The sequence below is a fragment of the Melanaphis sacchari genome, unplaced genomic scaffold (assembly GCF_002803265.2).
Source record: "Melanaphis sacchari strain LSU unplaced genomic scaffold, SCAv2.0 Contig41_pilon_pilon, whole genome shotgun sequence".
Classification (NCBI taxonomy): Eukaryota; Metazoa; Arthropoda; class Insecta; order Hemiptera; family Aphididae; genus Melanaphis; species Melanaphis sacchari.
In genome coordinates, this window is record NW_020271269.1 from 1,105,173 (window position 1) to 1,120,331 (window position 15,159).

General features: G+C 30.4%; 1 protein-coding gene across 1 annotated transcript in view; it reads left to right on the plus strand.

The window, feature by feature from the left end:
- The first annotated feature begins 971 nt into the window (after positions 1-971).
- LOC112597460 (voltage-dependent calcium channel type A subunit alpha-1) overlaps positions 972-15,159 on the plus strand; it is a 219,855-nt gene continuing 205,667 nt past the window's right edge. Inside the window, 1 exon segment of the mRNA XM_025343518.1 lies at positions 972-1,273. The gene's annotated coding sequence lies outside the window, so the exon portion shown is untranslated.

The following is a 15,159-nucleotide window of genomic DNA, read 5'->3' on the forward strand; positions in this document are numbered from 1 at the left end:
ATAGTGATTTATTTATCTCGGGGTCCTGCAAACTCTAGCATGCCGTCACTGCGCGCGCAACACATCGCTTTGCAAATAATACGATACAATCTTTGTAGTCTCTCGGACTCTCACCGAGTACGCGTTTCCTTGGCTCGTGTTAAAAAATGAATAATAATAATAATAATAAAAAAAAAAAAAACCATTTGACCGTAAGCGCGCACAGGTGTTCGATTGTCATACGCGCGAAAAAAGTTATGTTTCACGGGACCGAAAAACAAAATTGTTTTGCCGCCGCCGCCGCCGACGACGACGACGACTCTGCTGCGCCGCCGTAACGAGCGGCCGGCCGTCGTCAGGAGTCGCAGTCGCGGTTCACGGCGGTGGTCACGCGGATGACCAGGGACGGCGAGAGAGAGAGAGAGAGAGAGAGAGAGAGATAGTGAGACGGACAGCGCGAGAGAACGAGAGATGGACGGTGGCCGGCCGGCGCGCGTAACCCGACCGGCCGCGGACACCGCGCCCACAGCGACTGCGCTCTTGCCGCCGCCGGCGGTGCAAACGACGTAGGTCACGCGAGGGCAGGTGTGACACACGCGCGCGCGCCGGCCACCTCCCACACGCAAACTACCACCGTCGTCGCACCGTTGCGCGCCGCGCACGGGCGGACGCACATAGCGTTCCGACCATCGCGTCCCATACGTCGGTTCGCTCGGCGCCGCTCATCGTGTCCGTACCCCTGTTCGATCGGTCGGCTGCCGTCGCCGCCGGTCGCCGAGCCGTCTGCCGCTCGTAAGCAGCCGCGGTGCGGTCGCGAGTCGCGCCGTCGTGTCGCGCGCGTTTCACGGTGTTGCGAGCGCCGATCTAGCGGGCACATTTGCGTTCGTCACGACACGGTGGCCGCGTGTGCGCGTGCGTTGCGACGTGTACGTACCTGCCGCTTGCGTGCGACGAGATTTCAACGGTATCATATTTTATTTCTTCGTCGGTCCGCTCCGTCCGTCCGTCGGCCGGCGACGGTTCGTCTCGTCCGTTTTCCGCCGCCCGGTCTTCCGGGGTTCCCGCGCGCGGCCCGGACATATATTACACATCGTCGTATCATATTTGTACACGTCGCGCGGTATACTTCGAGATTTTCCGATTTTTCTTTCCGGATTTTCCTTGACATGCCCGTCCGCCGCCGTCCGGCCGTCGCGCCGCTACACCGAACGCGCGTGAACGGGCGCGCGCCCGCCGCACCGTCGTCATGATGGAGACCGGTTGACGCCAGAACGCGGACGACGCTATTCTGCAGGTCAGTCGCCCGAATGATAAATACTGTTGTCGTCATCGACGTGAGCTAGGTATATGAATATGATGATTATAATCGCGATCGTGCGTCCCTCCATCACTATACAAGCCCGCCACTGTGTCGAGGTATTTTTTTTTATTATTTTTTTTTTTTTTTTTTTTTTTTTTATTTTGTCTGACCGACCGTTACTGTTGTTGTCATTGGTCGCGAGTCGACAAAAACTTCGAGCTCGAAGATTTCACCCGGAAAAATGTTGCCATTACACTTAGATTCCGGGCGGATTAGAAACGGATCTTACTCAGTAGGTATCGGTTTAATATTGCAAAATTTAAAAATACATATAAATATATATACTAAAAAAACTTTAGCAAAAATCGGTTTACGACAATATCCATTATGTTTTTTTTTTTTTTTTTTGTAGTGATTCGAAAATAAATGAAAACAGCTACGCTTACATTTTTCTTTTGATATTCATATCTACCGATTACACGACATAAATATAAGATATGTTGGATTTTTGTGCTGTTTATATACGTTTGAAATTTATTTATACATTTTTTTTTTATGTACAACATTTTTATTTACTAGTAAAAAATATTGAAATGTAACGCAAGATTCTTCATAAATTATTTTTACCAAAGTAGAAATACAGGTTTCTTTAGTTTAAATTAAAATATAAAAACATAAATTTATCAATATTAATATTTATGAACATTTTAATTTTTACACACGATTATAAATAATGTAATATAATATTTTTGCTAAGTTATTTTATTATAATTTAAAAAAAGTTCAGTATCTCTTCTGTGATTTTACGTATATTCATTTTTTTTGTAATAGTTGACTCACGTAAAACATGACAATGTTATTCTGCCTATTATGCCGATAATAAATATTAATTATGTGATTTGTCATTATAAGAAGAGTAACCCAATATTGATAGTTATTTGGTATACTTGACAGTTAGTATTAATTGTTAGTTATTAAAGGATTAACGGATCATTAAATTAATTTTTTATTATCCGTAAGTTGAAGATAACATTTTCTTGGAATAAAAAAAAATACGCACAGTAAACGAAGGTTATTAAATAAATTTAATATGTTTGTTAAAATATCTATACTTTTTATTCTCATAACGGAAAAAAAATATTTACATTGTTAAAAAAAAAAAAAAATACCCATCTGAAAAAAAAAGGTTATCGTCAGAAATATACTAAAAAAATAAATATGATTATATTCTAATAGGTAAGTTTATGGTAAAAATTTTGTAAAAATACGATTTTAATAATGAATATCATCATATTCTAGAGGTTTATAATTTATAATTGCTTTTACATAAAAATCAGGCCAATTATTCAACATTATTAATGCGATTTTAAAAACAAAGGAATAATTGAAATTTTCATGATTTTTATTTTTATGCTTTAAATTAAAATGTAAGAATATAAATCTGAAAAATATTTAAATTGAAGTAATTAATAACTTAGCAATAATTTGTATTGTTTATATAGACTAAAGATAAATATGTTTTGCAAAATATTATACATCTAAATATATCAATATTTTATTTTTATATTGTTGAACAGAATAACAAATATGAACAGTTCTAGATTTTTATCACAACATTTCATGTTTGATTAAAGTGTTTTATATTTAAATAAGTAATTAATGTGAAAAAGTTGTGGAATAAAACAATACATAAAAGCAATTCATTTTCTAACTGAAATGTAACGTTGATAAACATTTGCATGTGTGTGTATTTAAATATTTAAAACACTTAATATATTAAATATTTTAGCGAATAATATTCTAAATGTAATTTTACAAAATTAGAATATTATAAAGAGTGACAATTGTTCACTATGATGAATTATAAAATTCATATCTAATATTACCCGATTAGTAATTTTGCAAACTTGCTAGAATCGTTAAAATTTCGTAACAATTTTTATCATTGAATTTAAAACGAATTAAAAAATATTGCTGTATTTTAAAAATCAGATATACCAGATTTACAAGACAACTTAGTATTCGCATAAAAGTTTCTTGTTAAAAGTGACTAAGTTTACAGAAAAACTTATAAAAATTGTCAATTTAAAATTGTAACAGGCTTTTTTATATAACTTACTTTGAATTTTTTTAATCATATCTATTGCTTTTGATTACTTTTGCTCAACTATAGTAGATGTGCCAACATTAAATCAATATATTTCTACTTTAGCTATTCAAATTTATATTCACGTTTATTTGTAATCTGTTTAATCTGAAATAATAATGCTAGTAATAAGTAGATAGCAGGTACCTTTTTTCAGCATGATATTTTTTGATAGCTTACAGCTTAAAGGTGAAAGTCTTTGGCTTAATATTTAAACAAAACCTAAAATTAAAATCGTATTATTTTTTTATTATGCAATAGGTACACGTAATCTAGTAATAAATTATAATTTTATAATTGCATATTATGTTTTATTTACTTAAAGATTGCATTTATTTATGAATAAATTGAAGTTTGTTTATGGTATGTATTACAAAACATCAAAATGAACAAATTACATTTTGATAGTTATATAACATTCAATAGAAATATTTTGGATACTTACTTCAAATAATAACTTTATTTTTTTAAATTATTTTGAATTATCATAGTATCTTTAATCCATCTAAAACATAAGTTTAAAGTTTATTCGCTTTTAAATATTTAAGGTATGTAAAGAATTTTATAAACGCTTGTTCTTTTGTAAATACGTATAGACAAGAAATAAAGTATTCCTGGACCGTAGTACACATATAAAAACCCCTTGAGTATTTTGAAGTGTTTAAGACTTCAAGGTTTACTATCGTGGGTTGTCAGTTATAAAAATATTTTCTACGGAAAACGTGTACATTTATTTCTTATTTTATGCTACACGCCTACATCACAAAGAATATGATGTAATATGGTACCGTGTACCTGAACAAAAAATCAATTTTATAAATTTCGATTTCTTAAATAATTAACTCGACCAGTATCTTAATATTTATTTCATATTTTTTTATGACATGGCATCATACTTTGTAATTAAAAAAAAAAAAAATGAAACGTAAAATATAAATTGCTTGCACTTTATAAAATGTGTAGTATAATATTTAAATATTATTGAGCACTTATTATATTATTACTTATAATATGTATAATCTATCTAATGTATTCAGTTTATTGAATAATGTAATAATAACTACACCACATAATTTCGTAGAAAATAAATGAGAAGAACAATTATGTTACTATTTTGATTTGAATAGGGATTTATTCTACGTTGTTTAGTGACCTAAAATATTATTTCATAAATTAAAAGTTAGCATTAATAGTAAATTGTTTTTTTTTTTAAATATAAAATATGAATTTGTTTATCTTATAAATAAAGAACAAGAAAAATCCACAAACTTTTAGAATTTATCAATATTCATATTATGTAAATAAATATATTTAAATTATTAATCAATGAATACATATTTATTACTGAGGTTCGATAATATAGTTTTGAAAATATTAAAATAATGGCTTATATAGTAAACTTTAAAAATGTTAAAATACAAAAAGAAAAGAAAAATTAAATCGAATAAACCAATAAACAATAATTTTAAAAACTTTATTTCAAACTTTGTCATTGTATTACTACTTGTTCAATTTTGTTTTAATTTTTTTTTTTTTGATATTCAGATTTCAAACACGAATGTAATTGATATATTTATAAATTTAAAATAAAATCAATGACATTAAATGAAATTCTTTTTTTTATATTCATAATATATAAGTTATTCTTTTCGAAAAATAATTACTTTTGTCGTGTTGTATTACTTACTATATAATTATATAAATATATACTAGCATGGATTTGTATAACACATATCTCATAAATATTTAAAAAAAAAAATCACTTCATAAGTAACTCTAAATCATTATTTTTGTCTTGTTTAATGATGCTGGTAATAAGTATGGAAGGTGACGGTCAACTATAAAAATGGTATGATAACCGTTATTTAAAGGTGTCTACTTATAACACCATGGACTAAGGCAATTATGACAGCTAGATTATTCGTAACTTCTTTCCCTTCTTAAATTAAAACCATATAGCGTTGCTAGAATGGTTTAATCTCTATCTATATTATATGCAAACCGTCAAAAGTTGTTTAACAATGACAATGATGATGTTGATGATGATAATAATAATAATAATAATAATACGTGATTTAATCAAACGTTAATATCCTGTATGTATGTAATTTAAAATTATAATAAGCTTTTAAATAAAGAAAGGCAGAAATACATTTTGGCAGAAAATGAGCTAACATTTTAACGGCAAGTTGTAATTGGAGCTTTAATTTTAATGCAATCGTAAGACGTGGCGTATGATGTAAATATTACAACACATTTTTAAAATATAAACACGAAAAAGACGAATTTAAAGACAACTTAATTTGGGTTTTAGTCTACTATACATATATATATTTGTATCTTGCTTAAAAAATGCTGTGCTAATTACACTGAACAACAATAATGTGGTTAAATAGTATGAAAAATAATATGAAAGTTAAATCAATTATATATAAATTTTTTTTTTTTTTTTTATCAAAAACTTAAGTTATTTGATAAACTTAAAGAAATACGTATATTCTTTAATTATATATATATATTATTTCATAATCTAATCAATATTTAGAAGGGTTAATCAATTTTCGGAAGGCTTAGCTTTCTGTACCCTGTTCGTGTCTATGTTCTATAGATATTAAATTTGAATCCATTTACTGTACTGTATGTTTATCTAAACGAAATAATAAACTTGATTCCTCATGGAAATTATTGTTCTTCAATACTGATAACCCAGAATTCCAATAGGCTGTTTTATATAACACAGCGATCAATTTAATTTCATAGTTTATTATGGGTAAGTAATGTAAAAATGTCACGAAATTAAGGTCATGAAAGCTATATGTACTTATCTGTGTACTATATAAAATAACCATGACTGAAATTTAAGAAGATAAAACATTTTTGTTAACTAACTCATTTTACGAAATAAAAAAATATTAAAAAGGTATAATATATGCTGTGTTTTGATTAAAATCATAATAGCAGTATTTTAATATTTAAATAAAAACAATTACCCAGGAATAATAATGGAGGCGTGTCAAAAACACGAGACTGGACAGCTTATAAAATGCAACCTGTATAATGCGTAATTTATACAACGTGTAATTCCGCTCACGACAAGTGACATAATCAGAAAAATGAAAACAAAAACGTACACACATGCTAGGATAAAGGCTGTAACGGGGTCTATAGGCCAAACGTTAAATTCTCTTCAGTGAGTCTTATAGTTTATATATATTATATATATATATATATATATATAAACAAATGCTATAAGGTCATAAATATTGATGGAAAAACGAATTGTTTTATCACTTTGAATATAATCGAAAATACAATATAATATATAAAGTTGAAGTGATGTTAGGTTATAAAATTCGAATCACAACTTGTAATAAAAAAACTAATAAATAATTTTGAACAAGAAATTTTATATGTTTTTGTGTCCGATTTGTTTAATCAATTTGGTAACTTAGGAGCACTTTTCTATGAAGTTAATGATATTGCAACCATAAAGAGAACTTATTTATTAAATATGTTTTTACTTTTTACTTTTTGGAAAGCATCTATTTTTAATTTAATATTCCAAATATTTTGATGAGAACTTCGAATATATTTGCTTTTATAATAATCATTTTGTTTACAGTATACTATATGAGAAAAATAATCGGATAAGTGTCAAATCTCTAATACTATTTAAAAGTTATAGAATAAGTTTTTTTCAAACACAGATTATCCTTGCATTGCAATTAGGACAGCAGTTTTTCTGAATAATTTTGTTTGTAGTTACTTATAACAGTGATAGAAAATGCATGAATGTCATCTTTAAAGTACCATCTACGTATATAGAATTTTCATTCTATAGAAGGACTGTGAATGGACTTTCGAAACATTTATCCTGCTAAAAAAAGAAAACGGACATATATTAAAAAAATAATCTTTATCTTAAAATATATTTTTGACGTAAGGCAAAGTGTTAACTAATAATATTACGTAGCTTTCTGCACTTCTAGAAGGTGCCGCTGATTTTAAATTAACTTAAATATAATCTTTAGGGTAATAAATTATAATAGTATAATATTATAATGAATTAAAATATTTTATATCAAATAAAATATAAAATTAATCAGTTTTCTACAATTAAAAAAAAAAATGAATACAACAGCTTTATTATTTAAATCTGATATAAAGAAATAATGACCATCTTAGGCGTTTTGATAAGGAGCTTTAGACGACTAGTTAATTAAGCGTTTTTAATTTCGGTACCCTGGTTGTATGAATAAGTGTTAAAGACGAAAAAATGAAATAAAAAACATTCGGCTAGTTTGTTTAGAATTAAATTTCAATTATTCCTACTTAAACTATCACATTTTCTATCGTGGTATACCCATACAAACACATGTATCCAACAATATGGGAAAGAGGAAGATACTTTCATTTTTGGTTTCATTAGTTATGGCAATTAACCGCTTGACGATAAGAAAACCGTTGAAAACGAGCTGGATTAAAATTTAAACTCTTAACATGATTATCGCAACGATAATAATTTTCCGCCACAACGGCTTACGACACTATACATTGTACAATATGTATACATGCACTATTCGGGTGGGAAAGAGTAGAAAAATCTTTGGGATTTCATTAGTGGAGTTGTAGATTTGCGCATTTAAGTTAAAAAAATAAAATATGTAACGTGATGTCCACTAAAGGAATACGAGTACATAATAATAATCTAGAAAATAGAAAAGAAATAATTAAAATATAATACATTCATCACGTAATAGACGCCATTGGCCAACTGAGCGCACAATATATATTATTATAATATGTTACATTTATATATTATTATGACCTACACGAATTAAACGCGAGAGTGCAACGGTCTTGCGTTATGGCATTACAAGTAAAAAGTATAAATCAAAAATCTCAACTTAAATAGTATCATCGAAACGGATTGTCGTTTATACGTATACTAATCGTTGCCGTGGCGTTAAAAACACGTAGAGACACCAACGAATCCATAATCTAATTCGACAGAGATCAAAATGGATGTTCGCGTGGAACAACAGTCATAACACAGTGCCGTAAATTTCTGGCGTTTTCGTATTTATTTTACATTTTGCGTACGTCATCACAAAAACGTGCGGCGTCGCGACGCCACAGTAGTACGTAGGTATGTTCGACGGTCGCGCAGTGTTATAATGCGTTGAAAACGAACGATTTCCACCCGTACGCCCAATCGGATGTTCAATCTCAGACTTTACGCACACATACGTCATGAGCACACACACGTACGCACATACACATACACACACACACACACACACGCATAAACGCACAGACATATAATATGGATATTAAAAGTTCCACGGACGGCTGGTTCAAACGCTAACGCATTTCTACTTCATTTATTTGAAACGCACCACACTCTGTCGCTCTCTCGCCCAACTCTTCCATCTCATCTGTCGCGCGCTACACAAACAACCTATATAATATTTAGGAGATTGTATGTAAGTACACGAGTATACCCTACGTACGGCGCGTATCGTATATACGAGTGAGAGAATAAGAGGATATTTTTAACGTGGACGCGAAATCAACCATCCGACGAACCGTCTCCCGCCCCAAACCCCCAGAACCCGCCGCACCGGTGTCGATAGCGCGGAAACGGAGGAGGAAACGTGATAAACGTCGACGGTAACAAGGAAACTTCGGCGGCGACGAACCCGGGTCACACATCCGCACGGAGTTTTGTTGATACATAGTAAATTATTAAACGTCAGTCGTTAGTTCACGTAATCGCACAGTGCAGCGTACATATTATGCACACGAGCGTGCGCGCGTCGCAAACGTCTGCAAGTCCCCCGGTATGTAAATGAGCGCTGGCACGTATTCCTATTATTTTTGTTGTAGTTGGAAGTTTTGGTTATCGGCTTGTCATAGTATTTTTTTTTTTTTTTTTTTTTCTAAAGGAAAAACATTTTTATCGCTACGTTATTTTTTTTATACGGGCCCACCGAGCGTTGCGGTTTGTTTTGACACGTCGCGTTTTGCAAAAAGCTCACTCACCTAGTCAACTGAAACAATAGTTCCCTCGTCGCAGTCGATCGAAAAAAAAATCCGCGACCGTTGTAACGTATTATTTATACCACATGTACACACACACACACACACACACGCATAAACTATGTATAATGTATGTATATTACGAGGCGTTCCTTTGTCACGTGTGACACGTCGATTCGGGATTTAAAGACGCATTATAATGATAATAATAATATGACGGCGATGGTATATCTACGGTACGTGCGCCCACAACAACAATCAAATATTTATGAAACGCCCGTGTTTTTGTTTAAAAGTCTCCGGGAGCTTTGCGAGAAATAGTCGGAGATCGAGAATTTATGCGAAAAGGTGTACTGAACAGACGGCGGAACGTTAGCGTGTTTGTTCATCCACGGTATGGATGGGTACCTTGCTATAATAATAATAATAATAATAATATAGTACGAGTGATCGAATAAGAAAATATTTTAATACCAGCACGTTGTATTAGTGCTGGTAATGAGCGCAGTGTCCCGAATGTGTGTGTGTGTGTGTGTGTGCGCGGGTAAATGATAATATGTTTCATCCAAGTCGGAGTATTCCGTTAATAGTATTATGTTTCATACGTTTTTCAATACATTATTATTTCGTGTTCCAGTCATTTCGCACGAAAAATAACTTATAACCTTTCCAGAACGTCGTAATGTTATACTGCGTTCGTTAAATTCAATGCTCCACGTAATTGAAAACTGAGACCCGCTCCGATTTATCAACGCAGAATATTCGACAAATATATTGTTCCATAAACTTTATAAGCTTTTCGTAACTATCAATCAACATTCAAGTGAAAGATTTCAACTTGTTTGACGTGGAACGTTGTGACAAAGTCCCCAAAAATCTATACAATTTTCGAGCAAAACAATAACGTCCACGATTATGTATATATATATTCTTACTAATTATGCCTTGCATTTTGTGACGTAAAGAAATATTTTATTTTCAACGCACCAAAGGTATACAAAATTTGAATATTGCACCATGTACCATTATGTGTATATGTATTTATTTGATGTACTTTTGTTTTTAATAGCAGTCGTTTTATAACATGGAATAAATCAATACTATTGAAACGTTCTAAAGCAATATCATCTAAAAGTATAACAAGATTTGCATAATGTTAGTGAAGTACTGAGAGTGCACATTAAAAATGCATTTAGAACGTGAATTCAATGTAAGTAAGTATTAAAAATAAAAAAAACTGTGAACATGACAATCATGATATCGATAGTACAGTTCATAGAGCAACTAACAGTCATCAGCCATCGGATAAATTAAAAACCTATGGAATTTTAAATACCTATCTCTCAATCAGAAAATATTCGAATATTACATATTAAATCATAATTTTTCACTCTTGTACGATAAGTATTAAACATTTTCTAACATTTCTAAGAGAAAATAATTTTATTCAATAATTATTGTGTCAAAGTTCAGAAAAATTCACATTAAAACACGAAAGGTTAGGTTAGGTTATGCGAAACAATGATTTTATTTATACATTAAGTAATTATTGAGTAGGCGCGACGTTCTAGATAATTTTTATGAAGCTATTTGTATTAGATGTCAATGATGTCATACCAATTATTATTTTCACTTTTTCGGAAACATCTAAAATTTAAAATTTAAATATATTATAATAATGTTGAATTCAATATAAGCTGAAAACCTTCAATTTTTTATAATCACAAAAAAAAAAAATATTCTAAAAACCTTGTCATAATAATTCGTATAAAAGTTAAATTAAAAATTATTATAATTTTTTATATTTTAAATTACATTATTTGGCAAACCAACACGTCAAATTAAAAATATATACAGTAAATCTTTGAACATATTCTTTATTGAATAAAATAAACGAATAATCAGTAAACATTAAACAAAAAATGAAATGAAGATTGAATAAAATTCATGGCACGTAAGTAATAAAATAATTTATATTTTTTTTTAGATTTCAAAAAAAAACTACGACTAGCTCTAAATATTATTTAAAAATTGTATCTTATAAGCTATTACATTATAATATATCATACCTAAACAAAATAAATAACTTCAATGACTATATTTTATTATTTATGTATGCAAAGTAAGTGTATATTCAAAAAAATTCTTAATTAATATTATAAAAAAATGTATTATGTAAAAACAATTTAAATATTTTCATTTCACACAAAAAAAATTTGCTAATGTTTTCATAGTTAATTATTATCGTATTTATACAAAAATTAAACTTTTTTTTATTTTTGGCGCATTTTTTATTTATTAATTTTTTTAGGTGACTTGTTGTCATTATAATATTATTCAAGTGATTTTATTATCGTTGAATAAATTTGGTATACAAATTCTATATTATTTTGAAAAAAATTAAAAATCATAATAAGAATAATACGTCTTAATTTAAGCAATATTTTAACATGGTTTTGAAGTTATGTATAAAATATATTATTTTTTTATTTAAACGGCAATTCGTGCAGATAATATTAATATATATATATATATATATATATTTATTGTACATGCTGACTGAAAATAAATAAATATGTTTCGAAGCACATTAATAATATCGAACAAAATGCTTTTCTCGGTTAAAAGTTATAATTTTATTTAAATTAGTAGCTGCACATACTCGCTTATTCACGCATGCGCGTATACATAAAAAAAAACTTTTTACCTAGACGTAGTACTTGCTTTATTCAATGAATGGAACATAAAAAAATTCTACACCAGCACTTGACTTTTTGTTTAACTACGATTCAGTTATTTCATAGAGAGGTACCTACAGTTGAGAAAAAAAAATTAAGGAATACCAACTACGATTTTTTATCAACTTGTGCTTCCAACGCAGCTATACCTACTTACGTATCTCCATTGGATTATTTTGGTTTGAGGAAAAAATTGTAAAATCATAATATTCATGAATAACGAGAAATCTTACACGATACGGGCTGTAAAAAAATTCGATACATCTAACGTTAATGGCTCATTAAAATTAAACGGGCCAATGGCGTTGTCTAAGGAACTGTTAAATGTATGTTTGAAGATCCACTGTTAAACTCGAAAGTTGCACGACCCGGCAATAGGAACTTATTTCCGATGTGCGAGTTGCACAATCGGTGCGTTAAATAAGACGAATTAATCGAACCGCAACAAATGAAATTAGTCGAAATATTGTTCATATTCCATTCATGTGGTTACCAGACAATAATTGAGATCTATTGTCATCCGTCTATAATATATATTAAATTTTAAGATCCTTAGAAGAATTAATGATCATGATAATCCGTAGAGTCGGTGACGTGTTTAACAAATAAAACAAATAAAACAAATACATTATTAATTACCTGCTGAACACAAATTAATATTCGTAAGGGTGTAGGGCACGCTGTATGTAATATTATAATGTATAGGTACACGCGGGGTGGGAAAATACTGTTTTCCGGAATTGGATAAGATTCAGTTCCAAAATAATAATGATCAAAAAACAAACAATAGTTAGGACACCAGAAGAATAACACTTAAGTTCAATTCAATTGAAAAATACCACATTTGATAGAAATCGTATGCGTGGTATGATGTTTTCGACTGAAAACCATATTATGCAATTTCAAAAGCGAATAATATTGGTTCAAAAATACATTTAAATGTTTACACATCGTTGTATATAGATAAATAAATTGTTTAAATTTGTATGTGCTTACCTATCTACCTCCATAATGGTATTCGCACTATGAATAATTGTGGTTAGTTTCTAAGGGTTTAGAAGTACCTACATCTTATGCCAGATGACACCTGTCACATGCATTAAAGTATAAACTGGTTATTTGATTTTGAATCATATTTTTAGGCGTAATTCCTTCTCCCTAAAACGATTTTCCTTTTTTCTGTTGTGTTATATTATATGATAAGAAACTAAATTTTTTTCTTTTTTCCTTCTAAAAATAATAATATTTTTGGACCTAGGTTCAAAAATCCACGTTCAACGTTATGAGAAATATTGTCTTAATATCAGTTTAATAAAGCCATTTAATATTAAACAGAGCGTTTTGAAAAATTAATTTAAATATGATTAGTCCTGTGTGTAGATCTTCTATAGATGTATTGATATATGATGGTTATTAACTATAAAATCATCAATACCATATTATATTTTGTTGATAAACTTTTAGCACAAATAAATATAAATAGACAATAAATTATTATCGTTTTGCATTCTTCAGCTCACATCAGGGGCAGAGATAATTATTCGAAACAAATAGCAAATCGAAAGCAGATAGTAATTAAATTGTATTAATTTCAACAGATCTGATGAAATTTACAGTTGCATTAAAGGTTTTATTTTAATTACTATGACCGTTAAACATAAATGATAGTATAACTTTGCAAGCGCCGGCGATAATATCAGTGAAATTTAAAAAGAGCGGAGGAGTGATACTCTAACATGATTTCGAAATAAAACTTTTCGCAAAATCTTCTAAGTCTCGTTTGGCAACAAATCCACAGCATTAAACTTGCCAACGATTTGTACAGCGGGTAATAGTGGCGAAAGATTACTCGTAAACGGTCGTTCTGTGTGATATCTCCAGTATGGTTTATCGTCAACTTCATACGACGACGCCTCGGTATACATTCCGAACAATAGGCTCGCGAGAAGGAAATGCGCAAGTCCTTAAGGGTCGGCCGGTGAAATATGGCGAAAATGTTATGCGGTTTTTATCCGGAATCTACGCGTAAACGTCTACGCAGAATTTATCATAAACGCCACACCACGGAAAGTGCCTTCGATGTACAATAAAAATATGATACGCGTAAATTTATCATCGCAAAGGTGCTTTTTGTGAACACAGATATTGTGAACAAGATAAGTAGGCGACATTATGAGAGACTAAGATATTTTAGGAAATAATGATAATTGCCCGTAATAATTTACACCGTCGACTCAATGGATTAGGTAGAGTCCTAAATGTACATATTGACTGGGCATTGTCGGTGTTTCCCGGCTGTGTATTACAAATATAATTACTATGTTATTGCGATAACGAAAATGATCGACAAGCCCGTCTTAATTATCTACACAAGTCTCATTTTATTTTTTACGTAAGTGTGGGTTTAGTGTACATAAGGTTATCACTGGGGCTCCTATGTAGTAGTAGCTAAAAAAAACAAAATATGCACGAAAAAACTATGAAATATGCATTAAAAATGATGTTAAATATGCAAAAAAATTATTCTGAATTCGAAAAAAAATACATCAGATGTTGTTAATAAATTATTAATAAAATAATAATATACATAAAAAGTGTTTATAATTAAAAAAAAAAAAATTATAACTGGTTTTAAGATAATTAAAAATATTTTTTCAGTATTTTTGAAACTATGATAAATACCTCCGTTGAAAGTTTTGAATTTTATATTCGATATTAATTGAAATATACAGGTTAAGAAAAAAAAGTAAATTGCTTTAGAAAAATATGAAATATGTATTTTTTTTAACTAAAATTGACTAAACATGCATTTTAAATTTTAAATTTTTTAAATCTCTATTGTACGGTTCAGATTCTTAGCTTGATCTGCTATAAATTAAAAGCATACAGAACAATATGCAATTCCTGCAGCTTCCGAGCTCTAGTTATCACTCTTGAGGGTTTAATTTTGACTG